At 48.0% G+C, this 27712-nt stretch overlaps 1 long non-coding RNA gene across 1 annotated transcript; it reads right to left on the reverse strand.

Moving 5' to 3' along the window:
- LOC133757520 (uncharacterized) lies at window positions 1-27666 on the reverse strand. Its single transcript, XR_009865685.1, has 3 exons — window positions 27574-27666; window positions 19087-19436; window positions 1-3549 (listed from the first exon to the last, which is right to left on the reverse strand). It is a non-coding gene; the product is annotated as an uncharacterized LOC133757520 (long non-coding RNA).
- Window positions 27667-27712: the final 46 nt, after the last annotated feature.

Raw genomic sequence — 27712 nt, forward strand, 5'->3', positions numbered from 1 at the left:
TTCAAAGGGACAATCTTCGAAAAATAGCGAGACTTCGTTATGCTGCTTTCCATTCAGGCTGTGTGTGTCTCTCTCCAGCCTCCCGGCGTGTCCAACCCAGGACGTGACTGGCTTTGGGTTGTTTCAGTCCCTGTTCTGGGCTCCATCTGCCCTGGCACAGAAGGCTGGGCCTGCTTCTCATTGTAACAAGGTTGCACTAATTAACTGTGTTTGATTTTGCATATGGAGAGAGAATGCAAATGAATGCAAAGCAGTATGCAAATCAGCAACATCCTGGCTCTCCCAAAGAACCAGCCTGCAAGACTGATGTCAATGACAATGTATATTAATAGCCCATCTTAGGAAGGCATGCAATTTTTTTTTTTTTTCAAAAGAGCCAGGCATCAGGGTTTTTCTTTTTCTTTTTTTTTTTCCTGGAATAATAGTGACTTTAGATTGAATTCCAAGTTTATGATCCTTGACAAGAAGCCCATTGGCCACAATGCTATATTCTCTGTAGAAGACTCATGTAGGCAATGGGGTTTGCTGGAAAGAGCACAGAGTTAGGAATTGAACTATACAGTTGCAGTTCAAAATCTTGCTCCCTGCTTGGGCAAATTTGTTAACCTGAGTCTCGGTAACCAGCCTACTAAAGAGCTGTTGGTGAGGACTATGGGAGATAAGATTTGAAGCCAGTTGAAGTACAGGCAGTGATCTGCCACTGTTCATCGCCTTCTCCATGTTCCTGCCTTCTCCCTACGAGGAACTAAACGGGCAAATAAAGGAGGAAGGAGGAGGCTCAGCTTCTCTTCCTTGCTTGAGCTGCACTGCTTGTCATTCCACTGTGTCTTTCTTGTACAGTGCTCTGAGAGCAACCCACAGCCCAGTCCCACTGCATGAGGAACTAGAGGACTTCTGCCAGGAGAGAGAAAAGGACTCCGTCCCACTCCCTAGCTGTTCTTCCAAGGCCTCCTCCAGCATCCCCCCCTTCCTGTGTGGTGCATGTCCGTGTGTTTACCTGTGCAGAACACACCTGGAAGTAGGACCAAAACTCTCGAAATACAGGAAAGCCTGAACTTGGGTGCCTGACCCCCAATCCTGACTTAGAGCAGACAAAGGCCACAAGGATACAGATCTACTCCAGGGCAGAGGCCTCACCCCAGGCTGGCCATGTGAGGACAGGGGGCTGTGTTTAGGGGTACTGAGCTGCCCAGCCTCATCCGCACAGAGCTGAACACCTTAATGTTCTGACCCGGTGTCAGAGATCCCTGTTCTGCAGCGGGAGCCTGTGACCTGACACAACACTGCCGGCTCACCCACCCATGGGCAATAGCACACACGCACTCACAGGGAGCAAATGCGGTTTCTTAAAGGAGCTGCAACTTCCTATCTGTTCCAAGCACCCAGACGCTGCTGGCACTAGGTCACTGGCACTTCTGAAGCCCTACAACTTTGGTACAAAGTGGCCCCAGAGGGGCCCCACCCTCTCCACCCGGCCCAGCCTACACAGGGCCTGCTAGCACTGGCCTCAACAACAGGGGATCCCCTTATGCCTTTTGGGGGCTTTTAGGAGCTGCTCCGTAAACTTCAGGGCTAGAAGGCAGAGACATGCTGTAGACTCACAGGAAGCCATCTATTTGTACACTCCCCTGAACTATCTCGGGCCACTCCTGGGAAGGTTGTTGTCATTTTGCAGGTGAAGAAAGTGAGAGGTGAAACAGGATGCCTGAGGTTGCACAGATGCGTGGCCTTAGGACCCAGGTTGAAGCAACCGAGCAGGCTCTCACCCCCTGCTCTGAGCTCTTTGAGAAACAAGTTCCAAGGAACAAAACAGCCCAAAGGCCGAGGAGGATATTTCTCAGTGCTCAGAGGAGTCTGAGAAGCCCTCCAGCAGAGCAGGAGAAGTGGAAGCTTGGCCTTGGGACACAGATGGGCAAGGGCAGAGGCAACCACTGTGCTCCCGCTGGTAGTGGAAGGAGGAGAACTCAAGAGAAACTGGGGGGAAATAAAGGAGAGAGAGACAGAGAGAGAGAGAGAGAGAGAGAGAGAGAGCTGTCAAACAAGGAAAGCAGGGAGGAAGAAGGAGAGATGGCAGGGAGGAAGGGCACCCAAGCGACCTTAGAGGGAAGAGTGTGTTCTCCATGGAAACAAAAGTGTCTGTTTGCCTTGGGATGCCACCAAAGAGGAAAATTGTAAATCACTTTCCAAGCAGGAGGCAGGATGATTGCCCTGGCTTTGACAGCTGAATTGGAAAAACACTCCTATCAATCACCAGAGCCCTGTGGCTGCCACCTATGCCAGGTGCTGGGGTGGGGGAGGGGGCTATTAAAGAAAAGACCTGCCTCACTCACGCTGCCATACTTCAACATGCCTTTTAGGCCAACATGTTGCAGAGAGCATTGGTGCCTTTTCCCTCAACTTCAACTGTAAGGAATAGAAAGGAGGGAGACACCGAGGGAGGGAGGGACCAATGAACACAGAGGTTTGGGAAAACGTATCTGCCTGCCATGGTCCCAGAAAGGGTCTTTTATCCAGGCCCAGATGCTGGAGGTGGACAGATTGAGTCTGAAACTCAACAGCCCCTGTCCAAGTACAGGGCCTGGGAAACCACTTAGGCTCTGGCCCTCTCCTCTGGGTATGAAAGGAGATTTGCCCAGGCTCTCATGGCGAGGTTGTAAGGACTTAAATTATATAAATGATTTCTGCAAAAGAACTTGGCATAGGGTTAGGTGCCAGGCAAGCCTGATTAACACTCCTTTCCCTCCCTTCCCACTTCTGCTGCTACACAGCTCATCTAGCTTATCTTTGGGTTCACTTTCTACAGTTTCAGTTGCTTGAGATGAACTGTGATCCAAAAAAAAAAAAAATGTTAAATGGAAAGTTCCAGAATATTTAATTCCTAAGCTTTAATTGCATGTCATCCTAAGCAGATTCCATGCCCATGTTGTCCTGCTCCATTCTGAGTTTCCCCTATGTTCAATGTATCCACAGTGTATTCATTACCCACAAGGTAGTCGCTTAGTAGCTGTCTTGGTTATCAGGATGACCAATAGAGCACACAGTGCTTGTGTTCCTTGTTTTACTTACTAGTAGCCCCATGGGCTGGGGTTGTGGTGCAGCACCACTGCCTATGATGCTGGCAACGCAACGGTGGCGTCACATGAGGACAGGTTTGTGTGCTGACTGCTCAACTTCTGATCCCACGCACTTGGGCCATCTTCTGCTGCCTTCCCAACTGGATCAGGAATCCACAACGTGGGCCCCAGGAACTACTCTATTTAATATCTATTGCTACACAATAAATTACTCTAAAATGAGGGATTAAAACAGTAGGCATTGTTCATGATTCAGGAGCGTGAGAGTGGCTTGCTTAGGTGGTTCCTGCTCAGGGTCTCTCATGAGGTAGCAGTGTATTGGCTGCAGCTGCGGTGCTGAGGGCTGGACTGGGGCTGCAGGGTCCATTTCCAATAAGACTCGTCGCAGGGCTGTTGCCAGAAAACCTTCCTTCTTCCCATAAACACCATGATAGTCTTCTGCTCAGGAACGACACACTCATGTACTCCAAAAAGTCTGGGGGGAAATGGAATTAAGAGGTGTGAGTTTATTTTGGTGCAAGGAACTTTGAAATCCATGCACAGTTTTCCATAATACACACTGGAACTTTCTGAAGAGCTCATACGTTCTGTTCGTTCTCTGTTTGCCCTCTACACCTACCCAGATCCGTTCCTGTACCCAAGAAGCCAGACCCCAACAGAAGACATCTCTCCCACTCTGGCTTTCTTCCCCGGCTCCACCCCTTCCATGGCTCTGAAGATCTGTGGTTCTGGGGCCTGCCTGAGAGCCCGTCCTTTGTGGCTCCACTTGTCCTTCAGGTAATTCACATCTTGCTAGTTCCTGGAGGCCTCAGAACGTCTTGTTGGCCCCTTAACTCTTGTATGTTGACTGTATACTCCTAACAAACCACCTCAAGGTCTGTTCACAATTCTATAGATTGGTGATTTCAGCTGGGCTCAGCTAGGCAGTTCTGCTTAACGTGGTGTTGATTGGCTCATTTGTACAGTTACAGGCAATTAACATCACCCCGAGTAGTGCTGGCTGATGGTTGTTGGGTCTTTCTCTCCTCCAAAAGGCCTCCAGCAGGCTAACACATCATCTTTGCATGATGTCAGAAACATTACAAGAGGGTAAGGACAGAATTTGAAAGGCCTCTGGAATTCACCCCCAAGTAAAACAAGTCACAAACCCAGCACAGATTAAAAGAAATTGGAAAAATTGATTCCACATTTGGAGGGAAGGAGCAGCAAAGGGGGAATGCACAATGGGCTGGGAGGAATATGTGGCCATCAAATAACCAACCACCCCTGCCAGCCTTATAAATGACCCCTTCTTTTCTATCTCTTTATAATTCCATCTGTCCGCTTCCTACTCGGGCTCCGACTGGCACATTATTTGTAGTATCATACTATACTATCCTCCTTTGGACTGCTTGTTATGCTTAACATCAGGGTTCTGAGATTCATCTATATTTCCCACATGTGCCATGGCTCATTCAGATGTACTCCTCTGTAAGACTCTCTGTGTGTATTTAGTGCCTATTCTCCTGCGCATGGACATTTGCTTCGGCTGTTTTTCGATTACAAATACCACATCTCTCCTTTGCACATGAGCGTTCTCTAGGGAGTATAATTAGGAGCAAAGCTGTTGTCGTGTGACCATGCCAAATAACTTTCCAAAGCTCATATAGTCTTAAATAAAATAAACAGAATTGAGAGATGAACTACGTTGAAAAACTGAACTCACTTTACATCACGCAATTGTGTGTTGTGAAGAACTGTAGCAATATCTGGTTAGAACGAACCCCCCCACCAAATCTAACAATCTCTTCCACAGTTCCTAGGAGATGGTCAAACCACCTTTTCTGGAACTCTTCAAAATCCAAGAAGAAAGCTTGATACTGTAATGGTCCCTCTATGGTACAAGAATAATTATGAAAAAATAATAATGATCCGTTCTTTTTGTGCTGCTGTTGAGTGTGCATTAGCCTCCTGGGATGTGTGGTGAGAGGGAAAAGGAACAGGAGATGAAGGGAGCAGGGTGGGCTGGGGTAGATCCCAGAAGGACGTTTCAGACCTGCTAGGAACCTGTGCTCTGAGGGCAGTGGGAAACACTAAATGAAAACAGGCAGGACAGAAGCACACCCAGATTTAGTTTTCAGAAAGCCATTCGCTCTGGAGTGTTTGGAAGAGGGAAAGGTTACGGCGACCCTGCAGGGAGAGCACAGTGCCCAAATGAAGTGATGCTAATGCTGGAGAGAGGAACTTGTCCCGCAGCTGAGTCTGGAATCTGGACCAGAACTGGCACAGGATACTCATCTGCCCTGCTAACACTGAGCATTTGTTTCTTCATCAGTAAAACAGAGATACTAAGAGGATCTATTGCAGAGCATTGGTATGGAGATAAAAGAGAGCTCAATGTCTGGCTCAAAGTGTGTGCCCAATACTTGTTAGCTTTCCTTATTTTGAAGAACTATTGACAGGACTTAGTGTTGGCAGTAGTTAGGGTGGGTTAAATTACTATTTCCTGGAGATTCCAAAATGCACCACTGCTAAAACACAACAGAATCTTAGTTCATATTCAGATGAGAGTTGAAGAGGAGTGTCTCTGTTTGGTAGACAGCTTCCTTCCATATGGTGACTTAGAGCCCCAGGTCACTCCACTGTTACCTGAAACCTTGTTCTCTTCAAGGAAAGACAAAAACCACCTCCACTTCCTAAAGCCCTACTCCTGGACCTAGGCACAGGACTCCTGTTCACTTTTTGGTGGTAAGATCTACTTACATGCTATATCAAGAAACAAGGGATGCTGGGAAATGTAGTCCCTGACCAAGCAGTCCCTGCTGTATCCACCAGGGTTTCTCTCCCTCTATATTATTGGCATTACCCATTGCAAAATTCTTTGTTGCTGGCCTGTGCTGTGCACATGGTATGATATCTGATGGCATCCCTGGCCTCTACCATACACACACACACACACACACACACACCCTGTTGTCCTCCCAACAAGAGCAAGTTTAGACAATGAAAAATACATCCACACATCTTTTAGAAGACTTGGAGAGTGGTCAAACCATGCCCTGGATGAGAATCACTGCTCTGCACAAAGGAAGAGAAGAGATTCTGGGAGCCATGTCTGAAGCAGGGGAAAAAAAAAAAAAAAACCCTCAAGTTATTCACTTAGCTGAACTCCCAGTGCCTACTAGAAAAGGAGTTCCCTGAATGCACGCATCATGATGCCCCATCCCTACAGCAGGACCTGACATCTAGAAGATGCTCAACAACCATTGTTAACTGCGCGTGTTCTATCAAGGAGACCAGCACTGACTTCAAACACATCTTGAGTGCTTTCCATGGACCAACTACTGCGCTTAAACAGCACGTCCTTTCCCCTGTGGAGGAAATAGTAATAGTGATAATGACAGTGACATGATATAAGCTGAGGGCCTCTGCACTACAGAAATCACATGGGATCTGCCCACCCTCGCTTCCCTTCTAGAAGAGCTGAGCACCTGGCTCCTAAAGAAGAGAGGTACAGTCCCAGCTCAGGCTGCTGCTCCCCACAGCTGCTGATGGGATTTTTCTGAAGGGCCCAGGATGCCCGGGTGTTGTGGACCTTCCCCTTGTCCAGGCCTGACATCAGGCCATTACACTCTCTGAGAGAAGACCTGATTATGCTATTGGTAAGAGCCTACAATTTCTTGTGCACTAAGTGAGGCTCCGTGGGGTTTTAATTCTCCCCTTCACTTTACAGGCTCCCGTCTCATCTTTTAAGCATCTCCCCTCCTCCTGGTTCTGCTGTCTCTGTCAACACTGCAGGCCAGGAGACGCAATGACATTAGGGTTGCCATGGATGAATCTAACGGCTGTATTGATTTCTCTGTTACATCTGCTCCCAAAGAGCCACTGCGAATCAGCCCCTAAGGGTCTGCCAGGATAAAAGGAGAGTAACATAAATGGACAATTTTTCCTTCAGGGAAATAATAACTACAAACAAATTAGCGTTAGAGCCCACACGCAGAAGCATTTATTATAAGAGACCATGAAATACAATCACAGCGGTACAGGGCATGCAATGTGCGATACAGAAGAAATCAAATGGCAAAATAGGCTGAAAAGGAACCAAGAAGTTAAAGAGGCAGACATAGTCTCTAAGTAACGAAAAGATGCTCACTAGCTCTGTGAAATCAAAACCCCTAAGCTGCAATCTCCTTGCTTGTAACACAGAACTAATAATCCCCACCTAGCAGGATGATTGCAAAGAATAAGTGAGACAACAGGTGTGAAAATATCAAGGAAAGCTCTGCCACATATTAAAGTTTCAACTGGGGTTATTTTTGCCTCACAGGAGGAAGAAAAGTAGATACACATAGAATACATATGGCCTTAAGCATGACAATTGACAAGAAGGAATAAAAACTAGGATATCTCAAAAATCTTCTAAAAATAGTATTGGAAACAAAGAAGTCAGTAAAATCGCTTGCAGTTCCTCAATGGAATCAATAGACAATGGCCCAGAGGGTCCCCTAAGGAGGCCACCTGAGATGGAACCCAGACTCCGCCCTTCTGCAGCCCCACACGGCACCCCCTCTGCAGGAAGGTCAGCCCCTGGGAGAGTGACGCTCCCATTCCTGCCAGCCTCGGGAATCAGCCACGTACAGTCCCTGAAGGAGGTGCGACAGAGAGGGGGAAGGTGAATTTATAGAGCCAGCTTGCAAATCAAAACCGGACCTTAGCTGCCGAAGAGAAGAGACAAATGCATGAAAGAAAAGCCTGAGGGACTGTTCTGGCCGAATGTTACCATCCACACCATTAGACCGTGGGTCAAACATCAGATTCCAGATCTTCATGTCAAGGATGTCAGCCAGTGTAGGAAAGCACCCTCCTCCTCCATCCTTGGTAGCAGGCATTCATGAAGGCACCGGAGTGAAGATGATGTGACAGACACTCTCTAGAGGACCAGCAAATGTGGGACCCTACAGTTAGACCAAGAAACACAACATCCTCCTGCATTATTCAGAGAGGAGCCCCTCCCATCATCTTAAATTTGATCAAGCTGGACCAGGCAAAAAGTTCTGGCTCAGAAGGTGGCAAAATCCAGAAATGCTGATTGAAAGTAACCCTCCTGAACCCAGGCCCCGTAAAGAATATGAATCCAGAATTATTTGATTTTGTGCAAGAAAAACAAGAGTCCAGCGTGACTGAATACAACACAGAAGTAAGTGGCATTCATGTATTCATTCAACAAATGTTCACGAAGCCCCCACTATGTGTCAGTCCAGATAATAGAAACTGAGTTCCGAGCAATAATTCCAGGGGGAAGGGGATGTATTTTGTGCTCTCAAGTTGTTCTTAGAGGTACAGAAAAATAAACATAGCTTCAAAACCACTGTGGTCAACCCAGTGGGAAGGGACAGGAAGAGGTGGCTGAGATGAGTCTACCAAGAATGGGAGTGAGCTCACCAAAGACTTGGCGCAATGAATGAATGAATCAGAGTGAGTGAGTGCACAGGTGAGACAGGAACCTGTCAGCAGATGGCTCATCTAGTGCAGACACAAAGGGGCATACAAGGCCACCACAACAGTAAGCAAGTAAGTAAGTTGGTACAGCAGGTGTGTGTTATAGTAACAAGGCAATAAAAAAGGAGTCATAACAGAAGAGTAGCTGGCATTTCTTGAGTATTTGCCATGTAGCTGGTGCCGTTTGAAGGTTTTTATTTATTTGAAAGGCTGAATTACACACAGAGAGAGACAAAGAGAGAGAGAGAGGTCTTCCATCTACTGGTTCACTCCCCAAATGTCCATAATGACTAAAGTTGGGCCAGGCCAGGCTTAAGCCAGGAGCTAGGAGCTTCTTCCCATTTTCTCATGTGGATGCAAGGGCCCAAGCACCTGGATCATCCTCCACTGCTCTCCCAGGTGCATTGTAGGGAGCTGGGATCGGTAGTGGAGTAGCTAGGACTTAAACTGGCATCTATACGGGATGCCAGCACCATGGAAGACAGTTTTACCCACTACACTACAGAGCCAGCCCCTTGAAGGGCTTTACATTTATTATGTCATCAAATTTGCACAGCATGATGACCCCACTTTACAAACAAGAAAACTGTGGCATAATCAGCTAACAATTTGTCCAAAGTCATACATGCCACAAGTGGCAGACATGGGATTCAAACTAACGCCCCAGGGTGCCCGCATCACCTCTGGGTCTTGGGGGGTGGGGGAGGTTGCAGGTCTCAAGAAGACTCTGAACTCAACCTTGCAGGTAGTGAGGTGGCCAGGAAAGGGTGCCACGCAGTCTTGTTCTTGAAGTCCTCTCAGTCTATGAGGAGAGACAGCATGAGTCTACACAGGCCTGTGACAGGAGGCATGTCTCTGCTCTGAACCAGAATAAGGGTAAGATGAATATTTATTTGACTGATTGATGAAGGCTTCACGGAGCTGGTGTCATTTGTGTGTAGTCTCTGGAGGGAAGAGAAGGAATTTAGGCAGATGTCACAGCATATGCCAAAGCATGGAAGCTGGAAACTACAATGTGCAAGGCCCCTGGATGTGCAGCAGCCTGAGCAGCAGGGGAGCAGCGGCAGGAAGAACCTATTTTCTGCTCAGAGCCTGTCTGTGGCTTGGAGTCCACAGCCTGAAGGCTCCTCAAATACTGGACATGGGGCCCAACAATGTATCAGATGTTAAGGGTGCAAACTATGCAAGAATCCCCTGCACACACACTGGGAATCTCCGAAGTGCTGCAGCTGCTAAGCTGAGTACCTGTACCCCTAAGAGGGATAAGGCTGCTGGCAGGAGAAGGAGCTGAAGAACTTAAGAAATATCTCTTTCCTCTTCTCCTTTCTCAGTTCCAGACACACACACACACACACACACATTTCTTTAACTCTGGCTAAAATGAAAAAACTCACTGAAAACACCTAGACCAGACAAAGTCCCACCTGAACTCAAACTCCAGTGTGTGCCCATCATACCATGTCTTTCTCCAGGGAGGGCTCCATTTCTCAGCCTCCTTTGCTGTTAGTCTGGGGTCATGAGACTGAGTTCTTCTCCTGGAAGGACAAAGTCTTCCCAGCACACCCCCTGACCTCTCTTTTCCCTGCTGTGGGGACTTCGGGAGACCAGACGCTCCAAATAGCAGGGCTGTAGTAAGGAGGACCATCCAGCCTGAAAGGATGGCAACCTGATCAACACATTTGATGTGTTTATTAAAAATGGAAACTTTAGGGGTTCTTTCCTGTTGCATCATTGAGTCTCCCTTGGTTCAAATGCTTAGTGCTCAATCCAGAACTGCCACCTTCTCCTGGATTTTGTATGAAATTGGAATTCTTTTTTTTTTTTTTTTTTTTTTTGACAAGCAGAGTTAGACAGTGAGAGAGACAGAGAAAAGGTTTTCCTTCCATTGGTTCACCCCCTAAATGGCCGCTATGGCCGGTGCACCGCACCGATCCAAAGCCAGGAGCCAGGTGCTTACTCCTGGTCTCCCATGCGGGTGCAGGGCCCAAGGACTTGGGCCATCCTCCACTGCCTTCCCAGGCCACAGCAGAGAGCTGGACTGGAAGAGGAGCAACCGGGACGAGAACCCGGCACCCATATGGGATGCCAGCGCTGCAGGAGGAAAATTAGCCAAGTGAGCCACGGTGCCAGCCCCTGAAATGGGAATTCTTAAGCTTGACCCTAAAACTACTGAGTCAGAAACTATGCAAAAACACCAAAATTATTTACAACTGATTATGAAACAGCCATCAGTTGAGAAAACTTGGCTGACTAGGATAAGCTAGTAGGGACTGGCTACGTTCTTGACCCCTAATTCCCTCCCTTTGCAAAGGTCACAGGAGGGTTAGCTGATACTGCATGATGGAAGTTATACAAAGAATCTAGCGTGGCAGCTGATACACAGTAAATGTTAGTTCTTAATAAATGTTCATTCCCTTCTTGCAGCCAGTGGTTGGATGCCTTGGTGTGGTTCAGGCCTCCTGGCACGGTGTTAGTAGGCAACAGCTAAAATGACTTCAGTGGTTGCTGTCCCTAAGGATTCAAGCACTTGTGTAATCCCTTCCTCTCGAGTGTGTGCTGGACCTGTGACGTCACTGCTAATAAACAGAACAGACTCCCTCTGGAAGTTCCAGGGGAGAGTCATTTGCATCTTCCGGCCTGCAGGGACTGCAAGCTTTCCCTGGCCTGTGGATACACAACTTCAATCACAGACAGCCTCCTCTTCACCGGACCCTCTTTTCTCGCTGTCTTCTCCTCTTCTGTCTCTTAGAAGGACATTTGTCATGAGGGCATTGTCACCGGTGTAGGGCTTCCCAGGCAACCCAGGGTGACCTCAGCCCAAGATCCTTAATCACACCTGCAAACATCCTTTTTCCAACTGAGGTCCTATGGACAGGTTCTAGGATGTGGACATTTCTTGTGGTGGCCACCAAGACAGGGCCAGATCTTATTCAAGACTATATTCCCCTGTCCAATGCCCGTCTTCAGTGCATGGCACAAAGTAGGAATCTGGCTCAAGGTTTTGAATAGAAAGGCAGCAGTGCATAACAGTTAAGCAACAGGTTTTAGAATTAGCTAAACCCTATTCAAACCTCAACCACTTACAAACGATGTGACGTTAGGCAAATCACTTGAGCTCCCTGAACCTCAGTTTGCTCCAGTGGACATTTTAATAACACCTATCTTGTAGAGGGGATTAGGAGGACTGAGCTAATAAGTGCAAAGTCACCTACACTATCTGGCACCTACTCGGGACACCAAGCGTGGGCACTGCCTGGCACACTGCGGCTACCCAGAAAGGCTTTTTATTCCCACTCACGTTATTTCTGCCCCCCCCATTACCTCACAGCCCTTTGCTGTGACTGTCATGGGGGCCCCAACTCCTGCTCAGAGAGGAGAGAGGGAGGGGAAGTCCCTGGGGGCACCCAACAGCCCTTCTTTGAGCCAGCTGTGGACAACGCATCCCTGCACAGCAACCCCCCCCCCCACTGCACCTCCCCCTCATCCTGGCTCCTGTCCTTTAGTGATGCCTCCCAGAGCAGTGCTGGCAGTGAGCAAGCCTGGGCCCCTCATTGTTATTCCTGGCACGAGGTGATCCTGCCAGCATCCTCAGAGGCCTGTAAAAATGCCCACAGTTTGTCTTTCCTCAGAGCAGCTCCAAGCCACATGGCATCCTCCAGAGAAGAGCGTGCTCCCAACCAGGTTCTGGGAGCCGGCGACTTCCCAGGATGGTCTGGTATGTGCAAGACACAGGCAGCGAGTGTGAACTGAAATAACCCAGCCGGGCACTGTCTTGAGGACCACACACCTTCAGGCCGCCAGATACATACGAGGTTTTGTGCACAGAAAGACGCTTTCTGGGATTTTTCTGGATGTCCATGCTCTAACAAAGCAAAGGGGACCACATCCCACTTCTGCTACTGGGGAGCTGTGTGACTAGGGGCATTTTATTTATTTCAAAGGCAGAGTTAGAGAGAGAGAGAGAGAGAGAGAGAGAGAGAGAGAGAGAGCTATCTTCTATTCACCAGTTCACTCTCCAAATGGTCGCAACCACTGCAACTGTATAGAGCTAAAGCCAGGAGCCAGGAGCTTCTTCCAGGTCTCCCACATGCGTGCAGGGGCCCAAGCACTTGGGCCATCCTCTGCTGCTTTCCCAGGCCGTTAGCAGGGCGCTGGATCAGAAGTAGAGCAGCCAGGACTTGAACCGGCACCCATATGGCATGTTGGCACCACAGGCAGTGACTGTACCTGCTGCACCACAGCGCCAGCCCCGACTATGGGCATTTTGCGTAAACAACTGTGCTTTGGTTTTGTCTTTTATGAGATAAGCTGGGGATAATAATATCTACTGCACAGTGTTGCTGGGGAATTTAAAAGGGTAGTACGGGTACAGATTGGAAGAAAATATTTGCAGCACATATGTTTGACAAGGAACTTGTACCCACAATATGTAAAGAACTCTTGCAACTCCATAATAAAAGACAGGGACCAGCGATGTGGTCCAATGTGTTAAGCCACCGCCTGTGACACCAGTATCCCATACTGCAGTGTTTGTTCTAGATCTGGATGCTCCACTTCCAATACAGCTTCATTCTAATGAGCCTGGCTCATTCTAATGAGCCTAGGATAGTGGGTGATGGCACAAGTACTTGGGCCTCTGCCATCCATGTGGGAAACTAAAATATGGCTCCTGGCTCCTGACTTCACCTTGGCCCAGACATGGCTGGTATGACCCTATGGGTAATGAACCAGCAGATGGAAGTTACCTGTGTGTGTATGGGTGTGCGTGTGTCTGTCTGTCTGTCTTCCCTCTCTCTGTTGTCTGCCTTTCAAATAAATAAGTCTTAAAAGATAACAAAAGGCAAATTACCATCCCACCAAGAGTGGAAAAGACTTGAACAGACACTTCACAACAGAAATCACATGAAAAAGTCCTCAATGCCAGGAGTCATCAGAAAATGCAAATTACAACCAAAATTAAATACTACTTCACACCCACTAGAATGGCCAAAATCAAAAAGACTGTTGGTACCAAGTGTTGACGAGGCTGTGGAACTCTCATGCGCTCCTGCTGGGAGTAAAAATTGATATATGCACCACTTGGGAGAACTGCTTGGCAGTTATACAGCTAAAAAAGACACTCAGCATAGGACCTAACAACTCCACTTCTAGGTACTTTCCACAACCACATATCCATAAAAAGTCTTGTTCATAAAAGCTCACAGCAGCCTTACTCATCCTCACCACAGACTGAGGACAACCCAAATGTCACCAGGAGACAGAAAGACAAAGAGTGCAGGCGAGGTGTGGACGCTGTGGTATAGCCAATAAAGCCGCCGCCTGCAGGGCTGGCATCCCATATGTGTGCCGGTTCGAGTCCCAGCTGCTCCATTTCTGATCCATCTCTCTGCTATGGCCTGGGAAAGCAGTAGAAGATGGCTCAAGTCCTTGGGCCCCTGTGTCCACGTGGGAGACCCGGAAGAAGCTCCTGGCTCCTGGCTTCGAATCGGCACAGCTCCAGCCGATACGGACATCTGGGGAGTGAACCAGTGGATGAAAGACCTCTCCCTCTGTCTCTACCTCTCTCTGTAACTCTGTCTTTCAAATAAATACATAAGTCTTAAAAAAAAAAAAAAGAGTGCAGGTGTCTGACAGTGGAATACAGAACAGCAACCAAGAAGGGCTTCTGAGATGCACAACAGCCTGTGAGAATCTCTAGTTACCAGGCCCAGTGAAGAAAGCCAGACACAAAGAACAAAAATTATTCCAGCTCCAAGAAGTTCTAGAATGGAGAAAACGGATCAAGGAAAGCAGTAATCTGTGGTGGATGCCTTTGTGTGAGGGCAGGTAGGAGGGAAGGCAAACGCTCCGGGGTGATGGAGATGTCTTGGCGTCCTATTTTGGGGTGATGGGACATGGGTGGATCATTTGTGGAAACTCTCCTACTTCTGTACTTAAGATCTTTACATTTTCTATGAAGACTTATTTATTTATCTGAAATACAGAAAGAGAGAGAGAGAGAGAGAGAGAGAGAGAATCTTCTATCTGCTGGTTCACTCCCCAAATGGCCTCAACTGCTCCAGGCTAAATTCAGGAACCTGGAATTCCATCTGGCTCTGACACATGGATCTCAGGGGCCCAAGTACTTGGGCCATCCTCAGCTGCCCTCCCAGGTGCATTAGCAGGGAGCTGGACCAGAAGCAGAGCAGCCGGTTCTTGATCTGGTGCTCCAATATGGGACGCTGGTGTTGCCCATCTGGCTTAGCACAGTGCGCCACAGTGCTGACCTCCCTCTTTATATTTTCTTGTGTGCAAATGATATCTCAGAAACACAGCAAATAGTTAACAGTGAGAGTGTATGAAGAGGGTAGAGTGAGAGACCAAGCTGTTAAAACTCAGTAAATGTCGGCCGGCGCCGTGGCTCAGTAGGCTAAACCTCCACCTAGTGGCACCGGCACACTGGGTTCTAGTCCCGGTCAGGACACTGGATTCTGTCCCGGTTGCCCCTCTTCCAGGCCAGCTCTCTGCTGTGGCCCGGGAGTGCAATGGAGGATGGCCCAAGTGCTTGGGTCCTGCACCCCATGGGAGACCAGGATAAGTACCTGGCTCCTGGCTTCGGATCAGCGCAATGCACCGGCCGCGGTGGCCATTGGAGGGTGAACCAACGGCAAAGGAAGACCTTTCTCTCTCTCTCTCTCACTGTCCACTCTGCCTGTAAAAAAACAAAACAACAACAAAAAACCTCAGTAAATGTCAGCAGCTATCAGAAAACGATAGGAACAAGTAAATAAGAAGTGGCTCGCTTGGACGTTGCGAGGACAGAGCACTGACCCCCCTCTCACCATCAGGCTCCTCTCCAAGAAGTGGCAAAACTCACCTGAAAAAAGGGAAGCACAACCCCAGACTGCCGCACCCTCCCCTGCTCTTTCTGCTGGAAACGGAGAAACAGACACAGGCCCGGGCGGAGCGGCAGGTCGGGAGGGCGATTCTGGGGCAGCGCTGACATTGGGACTTACAAACCATAAAGAAGCAAGGGAGCCTCTGTGGTTCCACAGTGCAGCCTGCCGCACCTCAGGGTGTCAAAGTGCCCCCAGCAGCTGTGGACAGGAAGTTAGCGGGCTAACTCAAGAATGAAGCCGGGGCCACACTGTCCCCCACCTTCCTGTCCAATGTCCACCTTTTTCCTATCTGGCCTTCCCCAGCAGACTTCTCCTTCAGTCTTCAGCCCTTCTGGAATGTTCCATCTTCACCATGTGCTGTGGCCTGCATGGAAGCAGAAGACAAGGCTCCAAGCAGAGCCTATGGTCTATTCCCTTTGTGCTGAGGCTCCTCACAGACTCGGATGTGTGTGGTTTGTGGGACCGACTTCCACCTGCTGCTTCCCCCTGCTCTTGGTGGGGAGCTTCCTCTATTTCCCATGGCACAGAGCCAATGAGGCCTCCTCCCACTTCCCGCGCTGTGGCTCTGCCCTGCCAGGCTGGGATCTTCCATTCCTCAGGCTGTGCAAAGTCTGCTCTCAGGGGGGAGCTGCTGAGACCTCTCCGGGCCTCCGGCTGGCCTGATGGTCCCTCTTACAGACCGCAGCCTGGCTCCAGCCCTTGCTGGCCATGCAGAGATGTCCACATTTGCAAAAGTGATAGCCCACAGCATATTTTAAAGACAACTCGCTGTGTCTTAGCATCCAGCCACAGAAGAAGGAAAAAACGAGATTCCCCCACAGCAAACAAGGCTATGGTTGCGGTTCACATTTTGGTTGCAAATCTTAGCGAGACCTTAGGACATTTGGGGGATAATCTCATTGTAGGAAGTGGCAAAGTGCCACCTTTCTGGCCTTCGTCAAAAGGCTTTGTCTCCATCTGTGACTCAAAACTGAACAAAATGCACTAAACAACTAAACCTGCAAGAGAGTTTGGCTACATAGGACAGGACTTCAAAAACTCAAGATGGGATGTGAGCATCACCAGTGGTGGTTAAACACACATTCCAACAATGTCAGCCCCAGTCAAGATCTTTCTTTCAAACAAGAGTTGTACTGGCGAGGCACCAAGATGGTGGAATAGGGAGGGAGCTTACTGCTGTAGTCTAGGGGAAGAGAGTTTAAAAAAAAAAAAAATGGAGAGAGTGCAATCTCAGGGGAGAGTCAGGGAGAAAACAGCAGAGGAAACTCCATGCAGATTAGAGGGACACTGTGGAGCTACTTGGAAGATGCAGACATGCACAACTCAGGCACCCAGCCCCAGAGAGCCTCAGCACCAGCTTTGAGAGATGAGACCAGACAGCAGCAGTGCCACACCCAGCACATACTTCAAGGTATTCACTGAAAGAGCAGATACTCCACTAAGCCACAGAGTCACAGTCCAAAGATAAGTTATCACAGGGAAAAAAAAAAAATGCCCACAAGTAACTCCACAAATGCCTAAAAGTAAACACATCAACTCAAGAAACAAGAATAAGGAAGATAACATGATGCCCCCAAAGGAACACAACAACACTTCAATACTAGAATTTGAAAATGAAGAAACTAAAGAAATGCCAGAAATGGAATTCAAAAAATTGACATGAATGAACATTTTTCTCATGAAATTGAGATTTTAAAGGGAAATCAAAATGAAATATTGGAAATGAAGAATTCAATAGAACAAATAAAAAATGTGATGGAAATCCCTAACAACAAAACCAGTGAGGCAGAAGAAAGAATAACAGAGTTAGAAGACAAACCTCTGGAAAGTTTACAGTCAGATCAAAAAAAAAAAAAAAAGAAGAAATTAGAAAACTAAAAAACAGTGATGGAGACCAATGGATACAGGTCTCAGGAGTTCCTGAAGGTGTGGAAAGAGAGAAGGAATAATTTTTAGTGAAATAATTAAAGAAAACTTCCCTAATTTGGAGAAAGGGACGTCCAAGCACAGGAAACACATAGAATTCCTAATAGACATGACCAGAAAAAATCTTCACCATGACAAATTGTAGTCAACTTCTCCATAGTAAAACATAAAGAAAAGATTCTAAAATGTGCATGAGCAAAATGTCAGATTATATTCAGAGGATCTCCAATCAGACTCACAGCTGACTTCTCATCAGAAACCCTACAGGCTAGGAGAGAATATTCTAAGATATTCTCCAAAGGATATATTCCAAGTCTTAGGAGAAAAAAAAAAAAAAAGTCAGCCCAGAATGCTGTACCCTGCAAAGCTCTCATTTACAAATGAAGGTGAAATAAAGACCTTCCATAACGAATAGAAGTTGAAAGAATCTGTCACCACCTGTCCAGCCTTACGAAAGATGGATAAGGATGTGCTACACACAGAAACATGCTCATCGCTACGAAAGAACAGAAAGGCAGAAAATCTCCAAAACAAGTAAAAAGGAAATTGAGAGCAAAAAATAGCAATATTTATGGGAAAATAGCAGGGCTAAGAAGTTGCTTATCAATAGTCACCTTGAATGTAAACGGTCTCAACTCTCCAGTTAAAATAAAAGATACAGACTGCCTGAATAAAAAAAAAAAAAAAAAAGCTATTTGCTGTCTACAAGAAACACATCTCGCCAACAAAGATGCATGCAGACTGAAAGTGAAAGGTTGGAAAAAGACATTCCATGCTAACAGAAACCAAAAAAGATCTGGCGTAGTCATCCTAATATCAGACAAAATAGACTAACACAAAAACTGTTAAAAGAGACAAAGAAGGGCACTATGCAATGATTAAGGGAACAATTCAACAGAAAGATGTTACTATAACAAATATATATGCTCCTAATTACAGAGCACCCGGCAATTTAAAGAAATGCTAAGGGAGCTAAAGGGAGACATAGACTCCTATATAATAGTAATGAGGGACTTCAACACCCCACTTCCAGAAATGGACAGATCAACCAGACAATCAACAAGGAAACAACAGAGTTAACTGACACTACAGACCAAATGGACCTAATAGATATCTACAGAACTTTCCATCCTATGGTTGCAGAATACACATATTCTCACCAATGCATGAAACTTTCTCTAGGATAGACCATACTAGACCATAAAGCAAGTTTCAGCAAATTAAAAAAAAATCAGACTATGCATCTTCTTGACCACAGTGGAATGAAGCTGGAAATCAACAACTCAAGAATCTCTAGAACATGTTCAAACACCTGGAGACTGAACAACATGCTCCTGAATGAACAGTGGGTCATGGAAGACATCAAAAGGAAAGTCAAAAAACTGTTAAGGAACAGTTGTTTTTTTCATACTGTTTGTTGAACTCTTAGTATAATCTTCTGTGTATGAAGTTAATTGAAAATAGACCTTAGTAAAAAATAAGAATGGGAATAGGAGAGGGAGGAGGAAGAAGGGTGGGAGTTGGGGTGGGAGGGTGGGTACAGTGAGAAGAATCACTATCACTATGTTCCTAAAGCTGTATTTATGAAATTCATGAAGTTTGTATTCCTTAAATAAAAGAGTTCTGGTGCGTGTGTGGAGAGGGGGACTCCATGGAAAATTGGAATTAGATAACAATTATTTTGTTGTGAATTTTTTTGAAATTCTCATAGTTTCGTCATGCATATGTACCATCCATGAACTTTGTGAAGGCCCCAGTAAACTGCACGGCACTGTGCATGGTGAAAATGCTTGTTTGGAGAGAAGGAAAGGGGATTTCTCCTGAGGCCCGAGACCTCCATCTTGACGTGGCGTGGTGGTTCTTCACTGGCTGTTTATTGTTGCACTCTCTTGGGTTCAGCCATGTGGGTAGGGTGAGTGTAGCCCTTCGCAGGTGCTCTGGGCCCTGCCCCACGGCAGGAAGATGAGGACTGTCAGGGCTCTGTCCAGGGCGCTGCCAGCAGCCGAGGCCAGGTGCTCAGGACAGGCAGAGGCAATGGAGTCCTTTGCAGGGGCAGGGGAGTGGGAGGCCAGGAACCCATCTGGGGAGACAAGAAGGTGACAAAAGCAGGAATTTGCTTACAACCACAGACTCAAGCAAAATAATTCAGAATTTAGAGAATTCCAAGGCGGCAACTATGGACCCCAACCACACAGCTGCCTTACTTTTGAAGGTCAGTGTAACTGAAGGCTCAGAACCTGCCTGTAATTGTCCTGCCAACTTGGGTTCAAGCCCTGGCCATCTGCCTTGGTCCAGGCTACTGATCTTTAAAAGGTGGAACAGAAACAACAGCCCCTGGTCGGTCAGGTGGCCAGTAACCATGGCAACTCAGATGGCACCTGCCATGTGTCCCACATGGGTTGTGTCCTTTGCAGACAGACAGGGTTCACTCTCACCACAGGCCGAGAGATAGGCTGGCACTAAGCCCACTGGACAAGGCACGGAGAAGCGCAGCACCACACCTGGCCGCACACAGCCCTGCATGGTCCAGGGGCACAGCCTGGATCTGAGCCCATGTGCCTAGCGGAGAACAGGGGCTCCGCAGTGTGAAGTGCCCAGCAATCGAGCAGGGCTTACCGGCCCCTCTAATGAAGCCTCACTGTGAGCCCTAACTCGTTTTTAGTAAGGAAGATGCGCAAGCTCACGTAAGGAGCCAGCCTAAGAGACCCCAGCAGGACAGGCTCCAGGAGGGGAGAGGTTGAGGAGTGACGGGGAAGTCAGGGTCCCTGACTTGGGTGTCTGGATGCGGGCCATGGTCCAGACACACCTGGAAGTCTGAGGGCGCAGGGTGTGGAAGAAGTGGCCGCTGTCACCCCAGGATGCTCACATTCTAGATTGTCAGGGCAAGGTGGCAGCAGAGGGGCTGAATCTTGGTCCTAATTTCACACCTGGGGAAACTGAGGCTGGAGAAGGGAGACGACCAGCCTGGTGTCCGTCCTTCAGACAGCACAGCCCCAGGGAGCAGATGATTACAGGATGGTGTGCTTCCGGGGTCCGCAGAGGGAGGGGGACCCACACAGCCATCCATCAGCCATCAGCCACAGCACTTTGTGGTTTGTGAATGCTTTGTGTGTGTGTGTGTTTTGGTTAAGAATTTTATGAATAACAAAAGCATTGGCATTAGAGTCCGGCAAATGTGGATATGAACATGACTTGACCACTCCCTGGCTGTGTGACCTGAAGGAAATGACTTCACCTCTCTGAGCTTGCTTCTTCATCATTAGAATGGCTCAAAAGAGAGACGCCTTCACGGTGAACATAAACTTTGGAATGGTGTAGACGGAAAGGCAGCGAGGGAGTGCGGAACTGCCTAGTGCAACAGCCGTCCCTCAGCAGGTGATCAGCAACGGCCAGCAGAGGCCAAACCTACACAGCAGGTGGCTCTCTGGGGAGAGATCCCTTTTAGAAGCACTTGCTGGCACTTTCCAGACTTTTCTGTCTAAAACCCAAGGCGGGGAGGAACAGCAGGATCTGGGGAGCCATGCAAGGCAGCCACCCTTCAGCACAGCCCAGAAGTAAGACTGGGAGCTCCCCGCGAGGGGAGGGGTGAGAGGAAGTAGAGGAGGCGGTGGCTGAGTGTGAGAGAACTCACAGCTTTGGAGTTTCTTTTCTATTTAAAGGCTTGCTACCCACTTGGTAAAACTCATTTCTGGTTTGTGTTTTTAGCAGGAAAACGCGTTCCTACTCAACAGTAAGAACAGACCCACTTTGGAAAGTCCTCAAGGGTTCTCAGTCTCTTGTCTCATGTTTCCTGGGCCAGGAGATGGGATTTGAATAATCGTACTTTCAGGATTTCCAGGGGAAGCCCCTAGGCAACCTTCTCACTGGGGATCTTGTGACCCAGGCAGAGACAATGAAAGATGACTCTGTGCGTCCGGAAGTCTCCCCCTGCACGGCAGTGCAGCCATTCAACAAATGTTTATGGCTCCCCTGTGTGTGTGTGTGTGTGTGTGTGTTGGGGAGGACACTCAGCAGGTAGCAGGAACATGGCAGGGGCTCGCGTTTCTCAGGGAAGCCGCTGAGAGGGCGCCCCGCGTGCTCACAGGCTGGAGAGAGCAGGAGGAAAGGAGTGGCTGCACACATGGAGGGGCTTCCGGGGAGCCCCTTCCAGTGGCTGGCAGTGAAGGGCAGAAAAGAAAGATGAGCAGGGAGGGTGGTTTCCCGTGGTTGCCATCACGAGACAGACATGCACTCCCTCACCGCCCTGAGGCTGGAAGTCTGACATCAGAACACCAGCAGCGCCGTTCTTCCTTCGAAACTAACCACTTACTGGCTGTGTGACTTTAGGCAAATCACTCAACTTCTCTGGGCTTCAGTTTCTCCATTGGCAAAATGGCTCTGAAGTGAGACAGGGGAAGCCAGAGACTCCTTCCCTGCCTCTTCTCATGTCTGGTGGTGGTCCTCAGTTCTTGGTCCATTTCCTGGACTCCACCACGGCCCCCTCCCCCGTGTGTCTGTATCATTCTGATCAGGATGCATGAATTCAGTCCCAGGGTGTCGGGGTTAGGATTTGAACATATCCTTTGCAGAGCCACAGTCCTACCCACTTCAGGGATCAAGACAGGCAGGGCGAACAGCCAATGGGGCCCTGAGCCAAGCAGGGGATGGACACTTGGGGACAGGAAGAAGTCAGTGTGACTGTAACCCAGTAATGCATGGGAGCGTGGCCTAGGGCAGTGGGAAGCAGGCAGTGGCCAGGACCCAGGGGCACAAGAGAGCCGGAGCAACTGGGATTCACCAGCTCCCAGCTCTCTGAGAAAGACACACCTGCTCCAGCTCTTGCTCAGAGAGGCTGACATCCTGCTGGGGAGTCACGGTCACCCGGCTTTTCATTGTCCAGTGCACCACACCTGTGGCCAGCCTGTCACTTGCGAGCACCAGAAGTGAGGCAGAAACTTCCTGGCAATGAGGTGCTCTCTGCTCTGGAAAGCCAGGGGTTAAAGTTGTCCCCTTTACTGCATATTTACTGCCTGAGTGCGTCCTGACTGGCAGTGGGGGAAACCATGAAGGGTCTTTCCCCGACCGAAAAAAGGAACCATGCCTGTGTGTGTGTGTGTGCAGACATATATGTTAATATATTCTATCAGTCAATTGATATAACATCTATCTACTAACATATTTATTATCATGTATCCATATGACCAAAAGGTTTGTGCTTGAAGGCAATATTCACTCGCTATGCAGATGTCTCTGGTACACAGGAGTCCATTTGTTTCCCTATGTTGTACCTGCTAGGTCCTGAGCATGTTCTAGAAGAGCAATAAGACAAATCCCAGCCTTTGTGGAGTTTATATTCCAGGGGGGGGGAGGAGGAACCTAATGGATCTGCTCAAACAATTGTAGGACCCCTGAGACGGCACCGTGAGCAATGGAGGAAAAAACAGAGGCAGGAAGGCTAGTGCTGAGAACTGTGGGGTGGAGGTGGGGAGTGGGGGAGCCAGCTATCAAACGCAGTGGGCACGGGAGGGCTCAGTGACGTGACCATGGCTGAGCAAAGACTTAGACAAGGGGAAGGAATGGGTGACAAGAACAGATAGGAAATAGCAAGGTCAAAGGGCCTGGAGCTGGTGGCCAGCGTGGCGCTGCAGGTTAAACCGCCTCCTGTGATACCAGCATGCCACATCAGAGCACCAGTTCATGTCCCGGCTGCTCCACTTTTTTTAAGACTTATTTATTTATTTGAAAGGTTACAGAGAGGCAGGGGGTGGCGGGAGAAAGAGAGAGAGAGAGGGAAGAGAGAGAGAGGACTTCCATCCACTGGTTCACTTCCCAGATGGTTGCAATGGCTGGAGCTGTGCCAATCTGAATCCAGGAGCAGCTTCCCAGTCTGCCACGTGGGTGCGGGGGCCCAAGGACTTGGACCATCTTCTACTGCTTTCCCAGGCCATAGCAGAGAGCAGGATTGGAAGTGGAACAGCCAGGAAACAAACCAGAAACCATATGAGATGCTGGTGCTGCAGGTGGTGGCCTTACCGGCTAAGCTACAGCGCTGGCCCCGGTTGCTCCACTTTTGATCCAACTCCCTGCTAATGCACCTGGGAAGACAGCAAAGGATGGTCCAAGTACTTAGGACCCAGCCTTCCACATATGAGACCAAGAAGGAGTTCCAGGCTCCTGGTTTCAGCCTTCCCCTGCCCCATTCATTAAGGCCATTTGGGGAGTGAATCAATAGATGGAGGACCTCTCTCTGCCTCTCCCTCTCCTTCTCTCTCTCTAACTCCATCTTTCAAATACATAAATATTTAAAGAGAGAGACAGCGAGCCTGGGACAGAATTCTACCTGGAGGGGCCGGTGCTAAAGCTTGGCAGGTAAAGCTGTTGTCTGTGGAGCTAGCATCTCATATCGGTGCCAGTTCAAGAACTGGCTGCTCCTCTTCTGATCTGGCTCCCTGCTAATGGCCTGAGAAAGCAGCAGAAGATGGCCCAAGTGCTTGGGCCCCTGCACCCACCTGGGAGACCTGGAAGAAACTCCTGGCTTTGGACCAGCCCAACTCTGGCCATTGCAACCACTTGGGGAGTAAACTAATAGATGGAAGATCTATCTATCTATCTATCTATCTATCTATCTATCTATCTATCTATCATCTATCTAGCTATCTCTAAATAAGTAAATCTTTTTAAAGAAGGACTGTGCCTGGAGCATCTGGGAGCTGATAAGGGGGCCAGGATGCTGAGTGGAATTGGCTGAAATGGAAAGGATTTGAATGAGACCAGAGGGGCTCACAGGGTGGCAGCCCATGGGCCTTGTAGACCGTGGCCCAGGTCTCCTGACCTATGTGGATTTTGTTGCTCTTATCTTCCACACTAGACACAATAATTACCTGATTTTCAGAAGTGTGAACCTGATGTTGGTTCTTTGTCAGTTCTCTCCATAAAAGTTCACACAGTGGGACGTCGGAGTCAATTTCTGTCTTTGACCTCTGTTACCAAGCAGAAATCACAGCCCCAACAGGCAAGTGATCGCTGAATACAGAGACAATAGGGCTTCTGGCTGCTAACATGCAGCAATTGGAATATTCCTTAAAGTTAGATTTAGCTAAAGAGCGAGATAGAAATGTTTTACTCTCACATACATGAAGGCTACAGAGAGGTGCCTCAGGACTGGCAAGGAACTCATAGTTTCTGGGGTCTTGCAGTCTTATTGCCTTACTTTCCCAGAACATGGATACACCTCATTGTTCAAAATGGCTGCTTAGATGCCAGCCATCACTTCTACAACCTCACTACCAGGAAGGTGGATGGGGTGCTTCTTGCCATCCTTTCTGCCTGTTCCTTAAGAACTTCAAATAAAGCCTTCAGAACCCTTGTGCTTCTATATTCCACTGACAAAAAACTAGTCACATGGCTGCACCTGGCAGCAAGGGAGGCTGAAAAATGCAGCCGTATTCCTCTCTTATAATTCTCAAACAGAGGCTATGTTATTATCAACTACAGTCACAATAATAAACTGACCCTCGACAGTTATCATTGTTACTTTTTATTTTGTACATCCTTTTATTACTTTGTTTTCTTTTACTTTTCTCTTTTTCATACTATATGTTGAGCTCTTTATGTAACATAGAGTTAATCATATGTATATTAAGTCAATTGGAAAAAGATCCCAGTTAAAAAAAAGAGGGGGAATAAGAGAGGGAGGAGGTAGTCTATAATTGTAAAGCAGTATAGTTCTGCATACAGTCCTACAGACTTACTTCTAAGGGTACAGCCTAAAAACTTGTTATGGGGCTCCAAACCCATAAAAATCAGTGATATAAATGCCATCTTAACTGTAAAAATGATCATATTAAATGTTAAATTCCAACATATAGATAGGTTTAAGTGTAAAAGTGATCATATAAATAACATCAAGTGCCTGGTAATAATAATAGAATTAAAAAGAAAGGAAAGTCCAATATGGGAAGTAGCCCACAGAAGACTCCCAGAATGACATTCACTGTAAATAACACTCTGACCTCAGAATCAACCCTTAAGGCTTCCTGGTCTGGCTGAAAGGCCTGTGAGAGCATTTCAGGTATGGAAAGCCAAGACTCTGTGACAAAAAGTATCCTACACAGAGGATCTCTGTGAGACCTCAATGGAAAGAAGGGGCCATCAAAGAAGGATGTACTCTTCTCTGAAGGGAGGAGAGAACACCCACTTTGCTATGGCTGTGTCCAAATACCAATGGCGTCTATGGTCACAGAAGGCTTCTATAGCCTTGGCAGTCCTTGGCAAGAGCCTCGGATGATCACTGACTTCATAAATAAGTGTGTTAATTATTAAAGGAACAACAGAAGCCACTGTGCACTTACTCCCCATGTAGGACCTCCGTCCTTAACGAGTTGTACATGAGAATCGACTGCAAATCTTGTTCTCAAACTGCACTCTATAAGTTGTGTGTGTGGGTGCAAACTGTTGAAATCTATGCTTAACATGGAATTGGTCCTCTGTATATAAAATCAAATTAAAAATGAACCATAATGGCTGGCGCCACAGCTCACTAGGCTAATCCTCTGCCTTGTGGCACCGGCACACCGGGTTCTAGTCCCGGTCGGGGCGCCGGATTCTGTCCCAGTTGCCCCTCTTCCAGGCCAGCTCTCTGCTACGGCCTGGGAGTGCAGTGGAGGACGGCCCAAGTGCTTGGGCCCTGTACCCCATGGGAGACCAGGAGAAGCCCCTGGCTCCTGCCATCGGATCAGTGTGGTGCGCTGGCCACAGTGCGCCAGCCGCGGCGGCCATTGGAGGGTGAACCAATGGCAAAGGAAGACCTTTTTCTCTGTCTCTCTCTCTCACTGTCCACTCTGCCTGTCAAAAAATTTAAAAAATAATTTAAAAAATGAACCATAATGAAGAAGGAGATAGGAGATGGGAGAGGGAGATGGGAGAGGGAGAGGGAGGTGGGATGAGAGTCGGGGTGGGAGGGTGGGTATGGGGAAAAGAACCACTATATTCCTAAAGTTGTATCTATGAAAAAATGCATTCATTAAATAAAAACTGTGGGGCTGTAGAACACTTCCTTCCTTCTCTCTAATACCCTGGATCCAACCTCCCTCCATGCTCTCCCTCTAGTAATGGAGGAAATGAAAGATGGGAGGCAGGGAGGGGCAATTTCAAGATCTTGCAGATTCAGTATGAAACCAGGTTTGCCAACCCCAAATGTCACTTTTTATTCTCAAACATTGCTGTCAATCCATAAACAAACCCACCCTGGGGCTGACATCATGCTAGGGACCACAGATGCCCATGGAGCTCATAATATAACCAAGAAAGCTGAACTAATGTGTGTACAACAGTGAACAGGAAAAGTAAATAAGATGCCATTGGCTAAGTTTTTTACGGATGAGTATCTAATCATCAAGAGGAATGCTTACAACACACTCTAACTAAAATAGTACAGCAGAAAGCAACATGTAAAATATAACCTCCTCTGTGAAAACATATACATGTGCATTTAAAACATAGCAGAAAATCACACATCAAAGCGTTACATTTGACCTGGGTAATTACTGGTATTCTTTTGGTTACTTTTGCTTATTTAAATTTTCTACAGTGATTCTATGTCCACTTTTGAAACAAGGCAAAAGTAATTAAAATGATGGTTGTGCCTATGGCAGAAGTCCACAGAAGCCGTGAGGTCAGCAGGAATTCTCGTGGAAGCCACAGGCCGATGGCTGCATGGACAGAGCCTCCTACAGGGAGGGACGACACTTCCTATGGCCATTTTCCCAGTGATCCTGGGTGCTGACTCTGGGCCCCTCACTAGCATTCTGCCTCTTTCAGTCCCAGAAATGCAACAGGTTTGCCTGAGCCCTTGGAGGCCCCTCTGCCAGCCCTTGACCTTGGGGCCTCTTGGTCTCCACTCCCTTCATTTCAAAGTGGCCCTCAGCAATGTTTCCTCAATAGACCTAAGAGAAGCTGATGGTCCTGAACCAGCCCCGAATGCATGAGCCAGGGCTCCGAGCGCCGCCATAAGCAGTGAGGTGGAGTGTGGGTGTCGGGGGAGAACTCCCAGGGGCTACCTGCTAGCTCATCACAGGGGCATCTCCCAGAGAAGAGTGGACTGGGGTAGGAGCAGGTGGAAGTCACACTGAGCTGCTATGTGCTAGGAGCCGTATTATCTCCAACAGAAGATCCTGCTGGATGCTTTTCCTCATGACCATTTAAAAGCATGGAAAGTCAGGTGTAGCGTGTTCACTCACCTGCTCAAGGTCACCTAGCAGGAACAGGGCATCTGTCTTCACTCTGTGCACACTGATGCCCGCCCCAGGAGAGGGGGGCTGCCCCTGCAAGGACAGCTTAGCTGTAGACCTAACGATGAGGTGGGGAGGGGATAGTGTG

The sequence above is a fragment of the Lepus europaeus genome, chromosome 4 (assembly GCF_033115175.1).
Source record: "Lepus europaeus isolate LE1 chromosome 4, mLepTim1.pri, whole genome shotgun sequence".
Taxonomy (NCBI): Eukaryota; Metazoa; Chordata; class Mammalia; order Lagomorpha; family Leporidae; genus Lepus; species Lepus europaeus.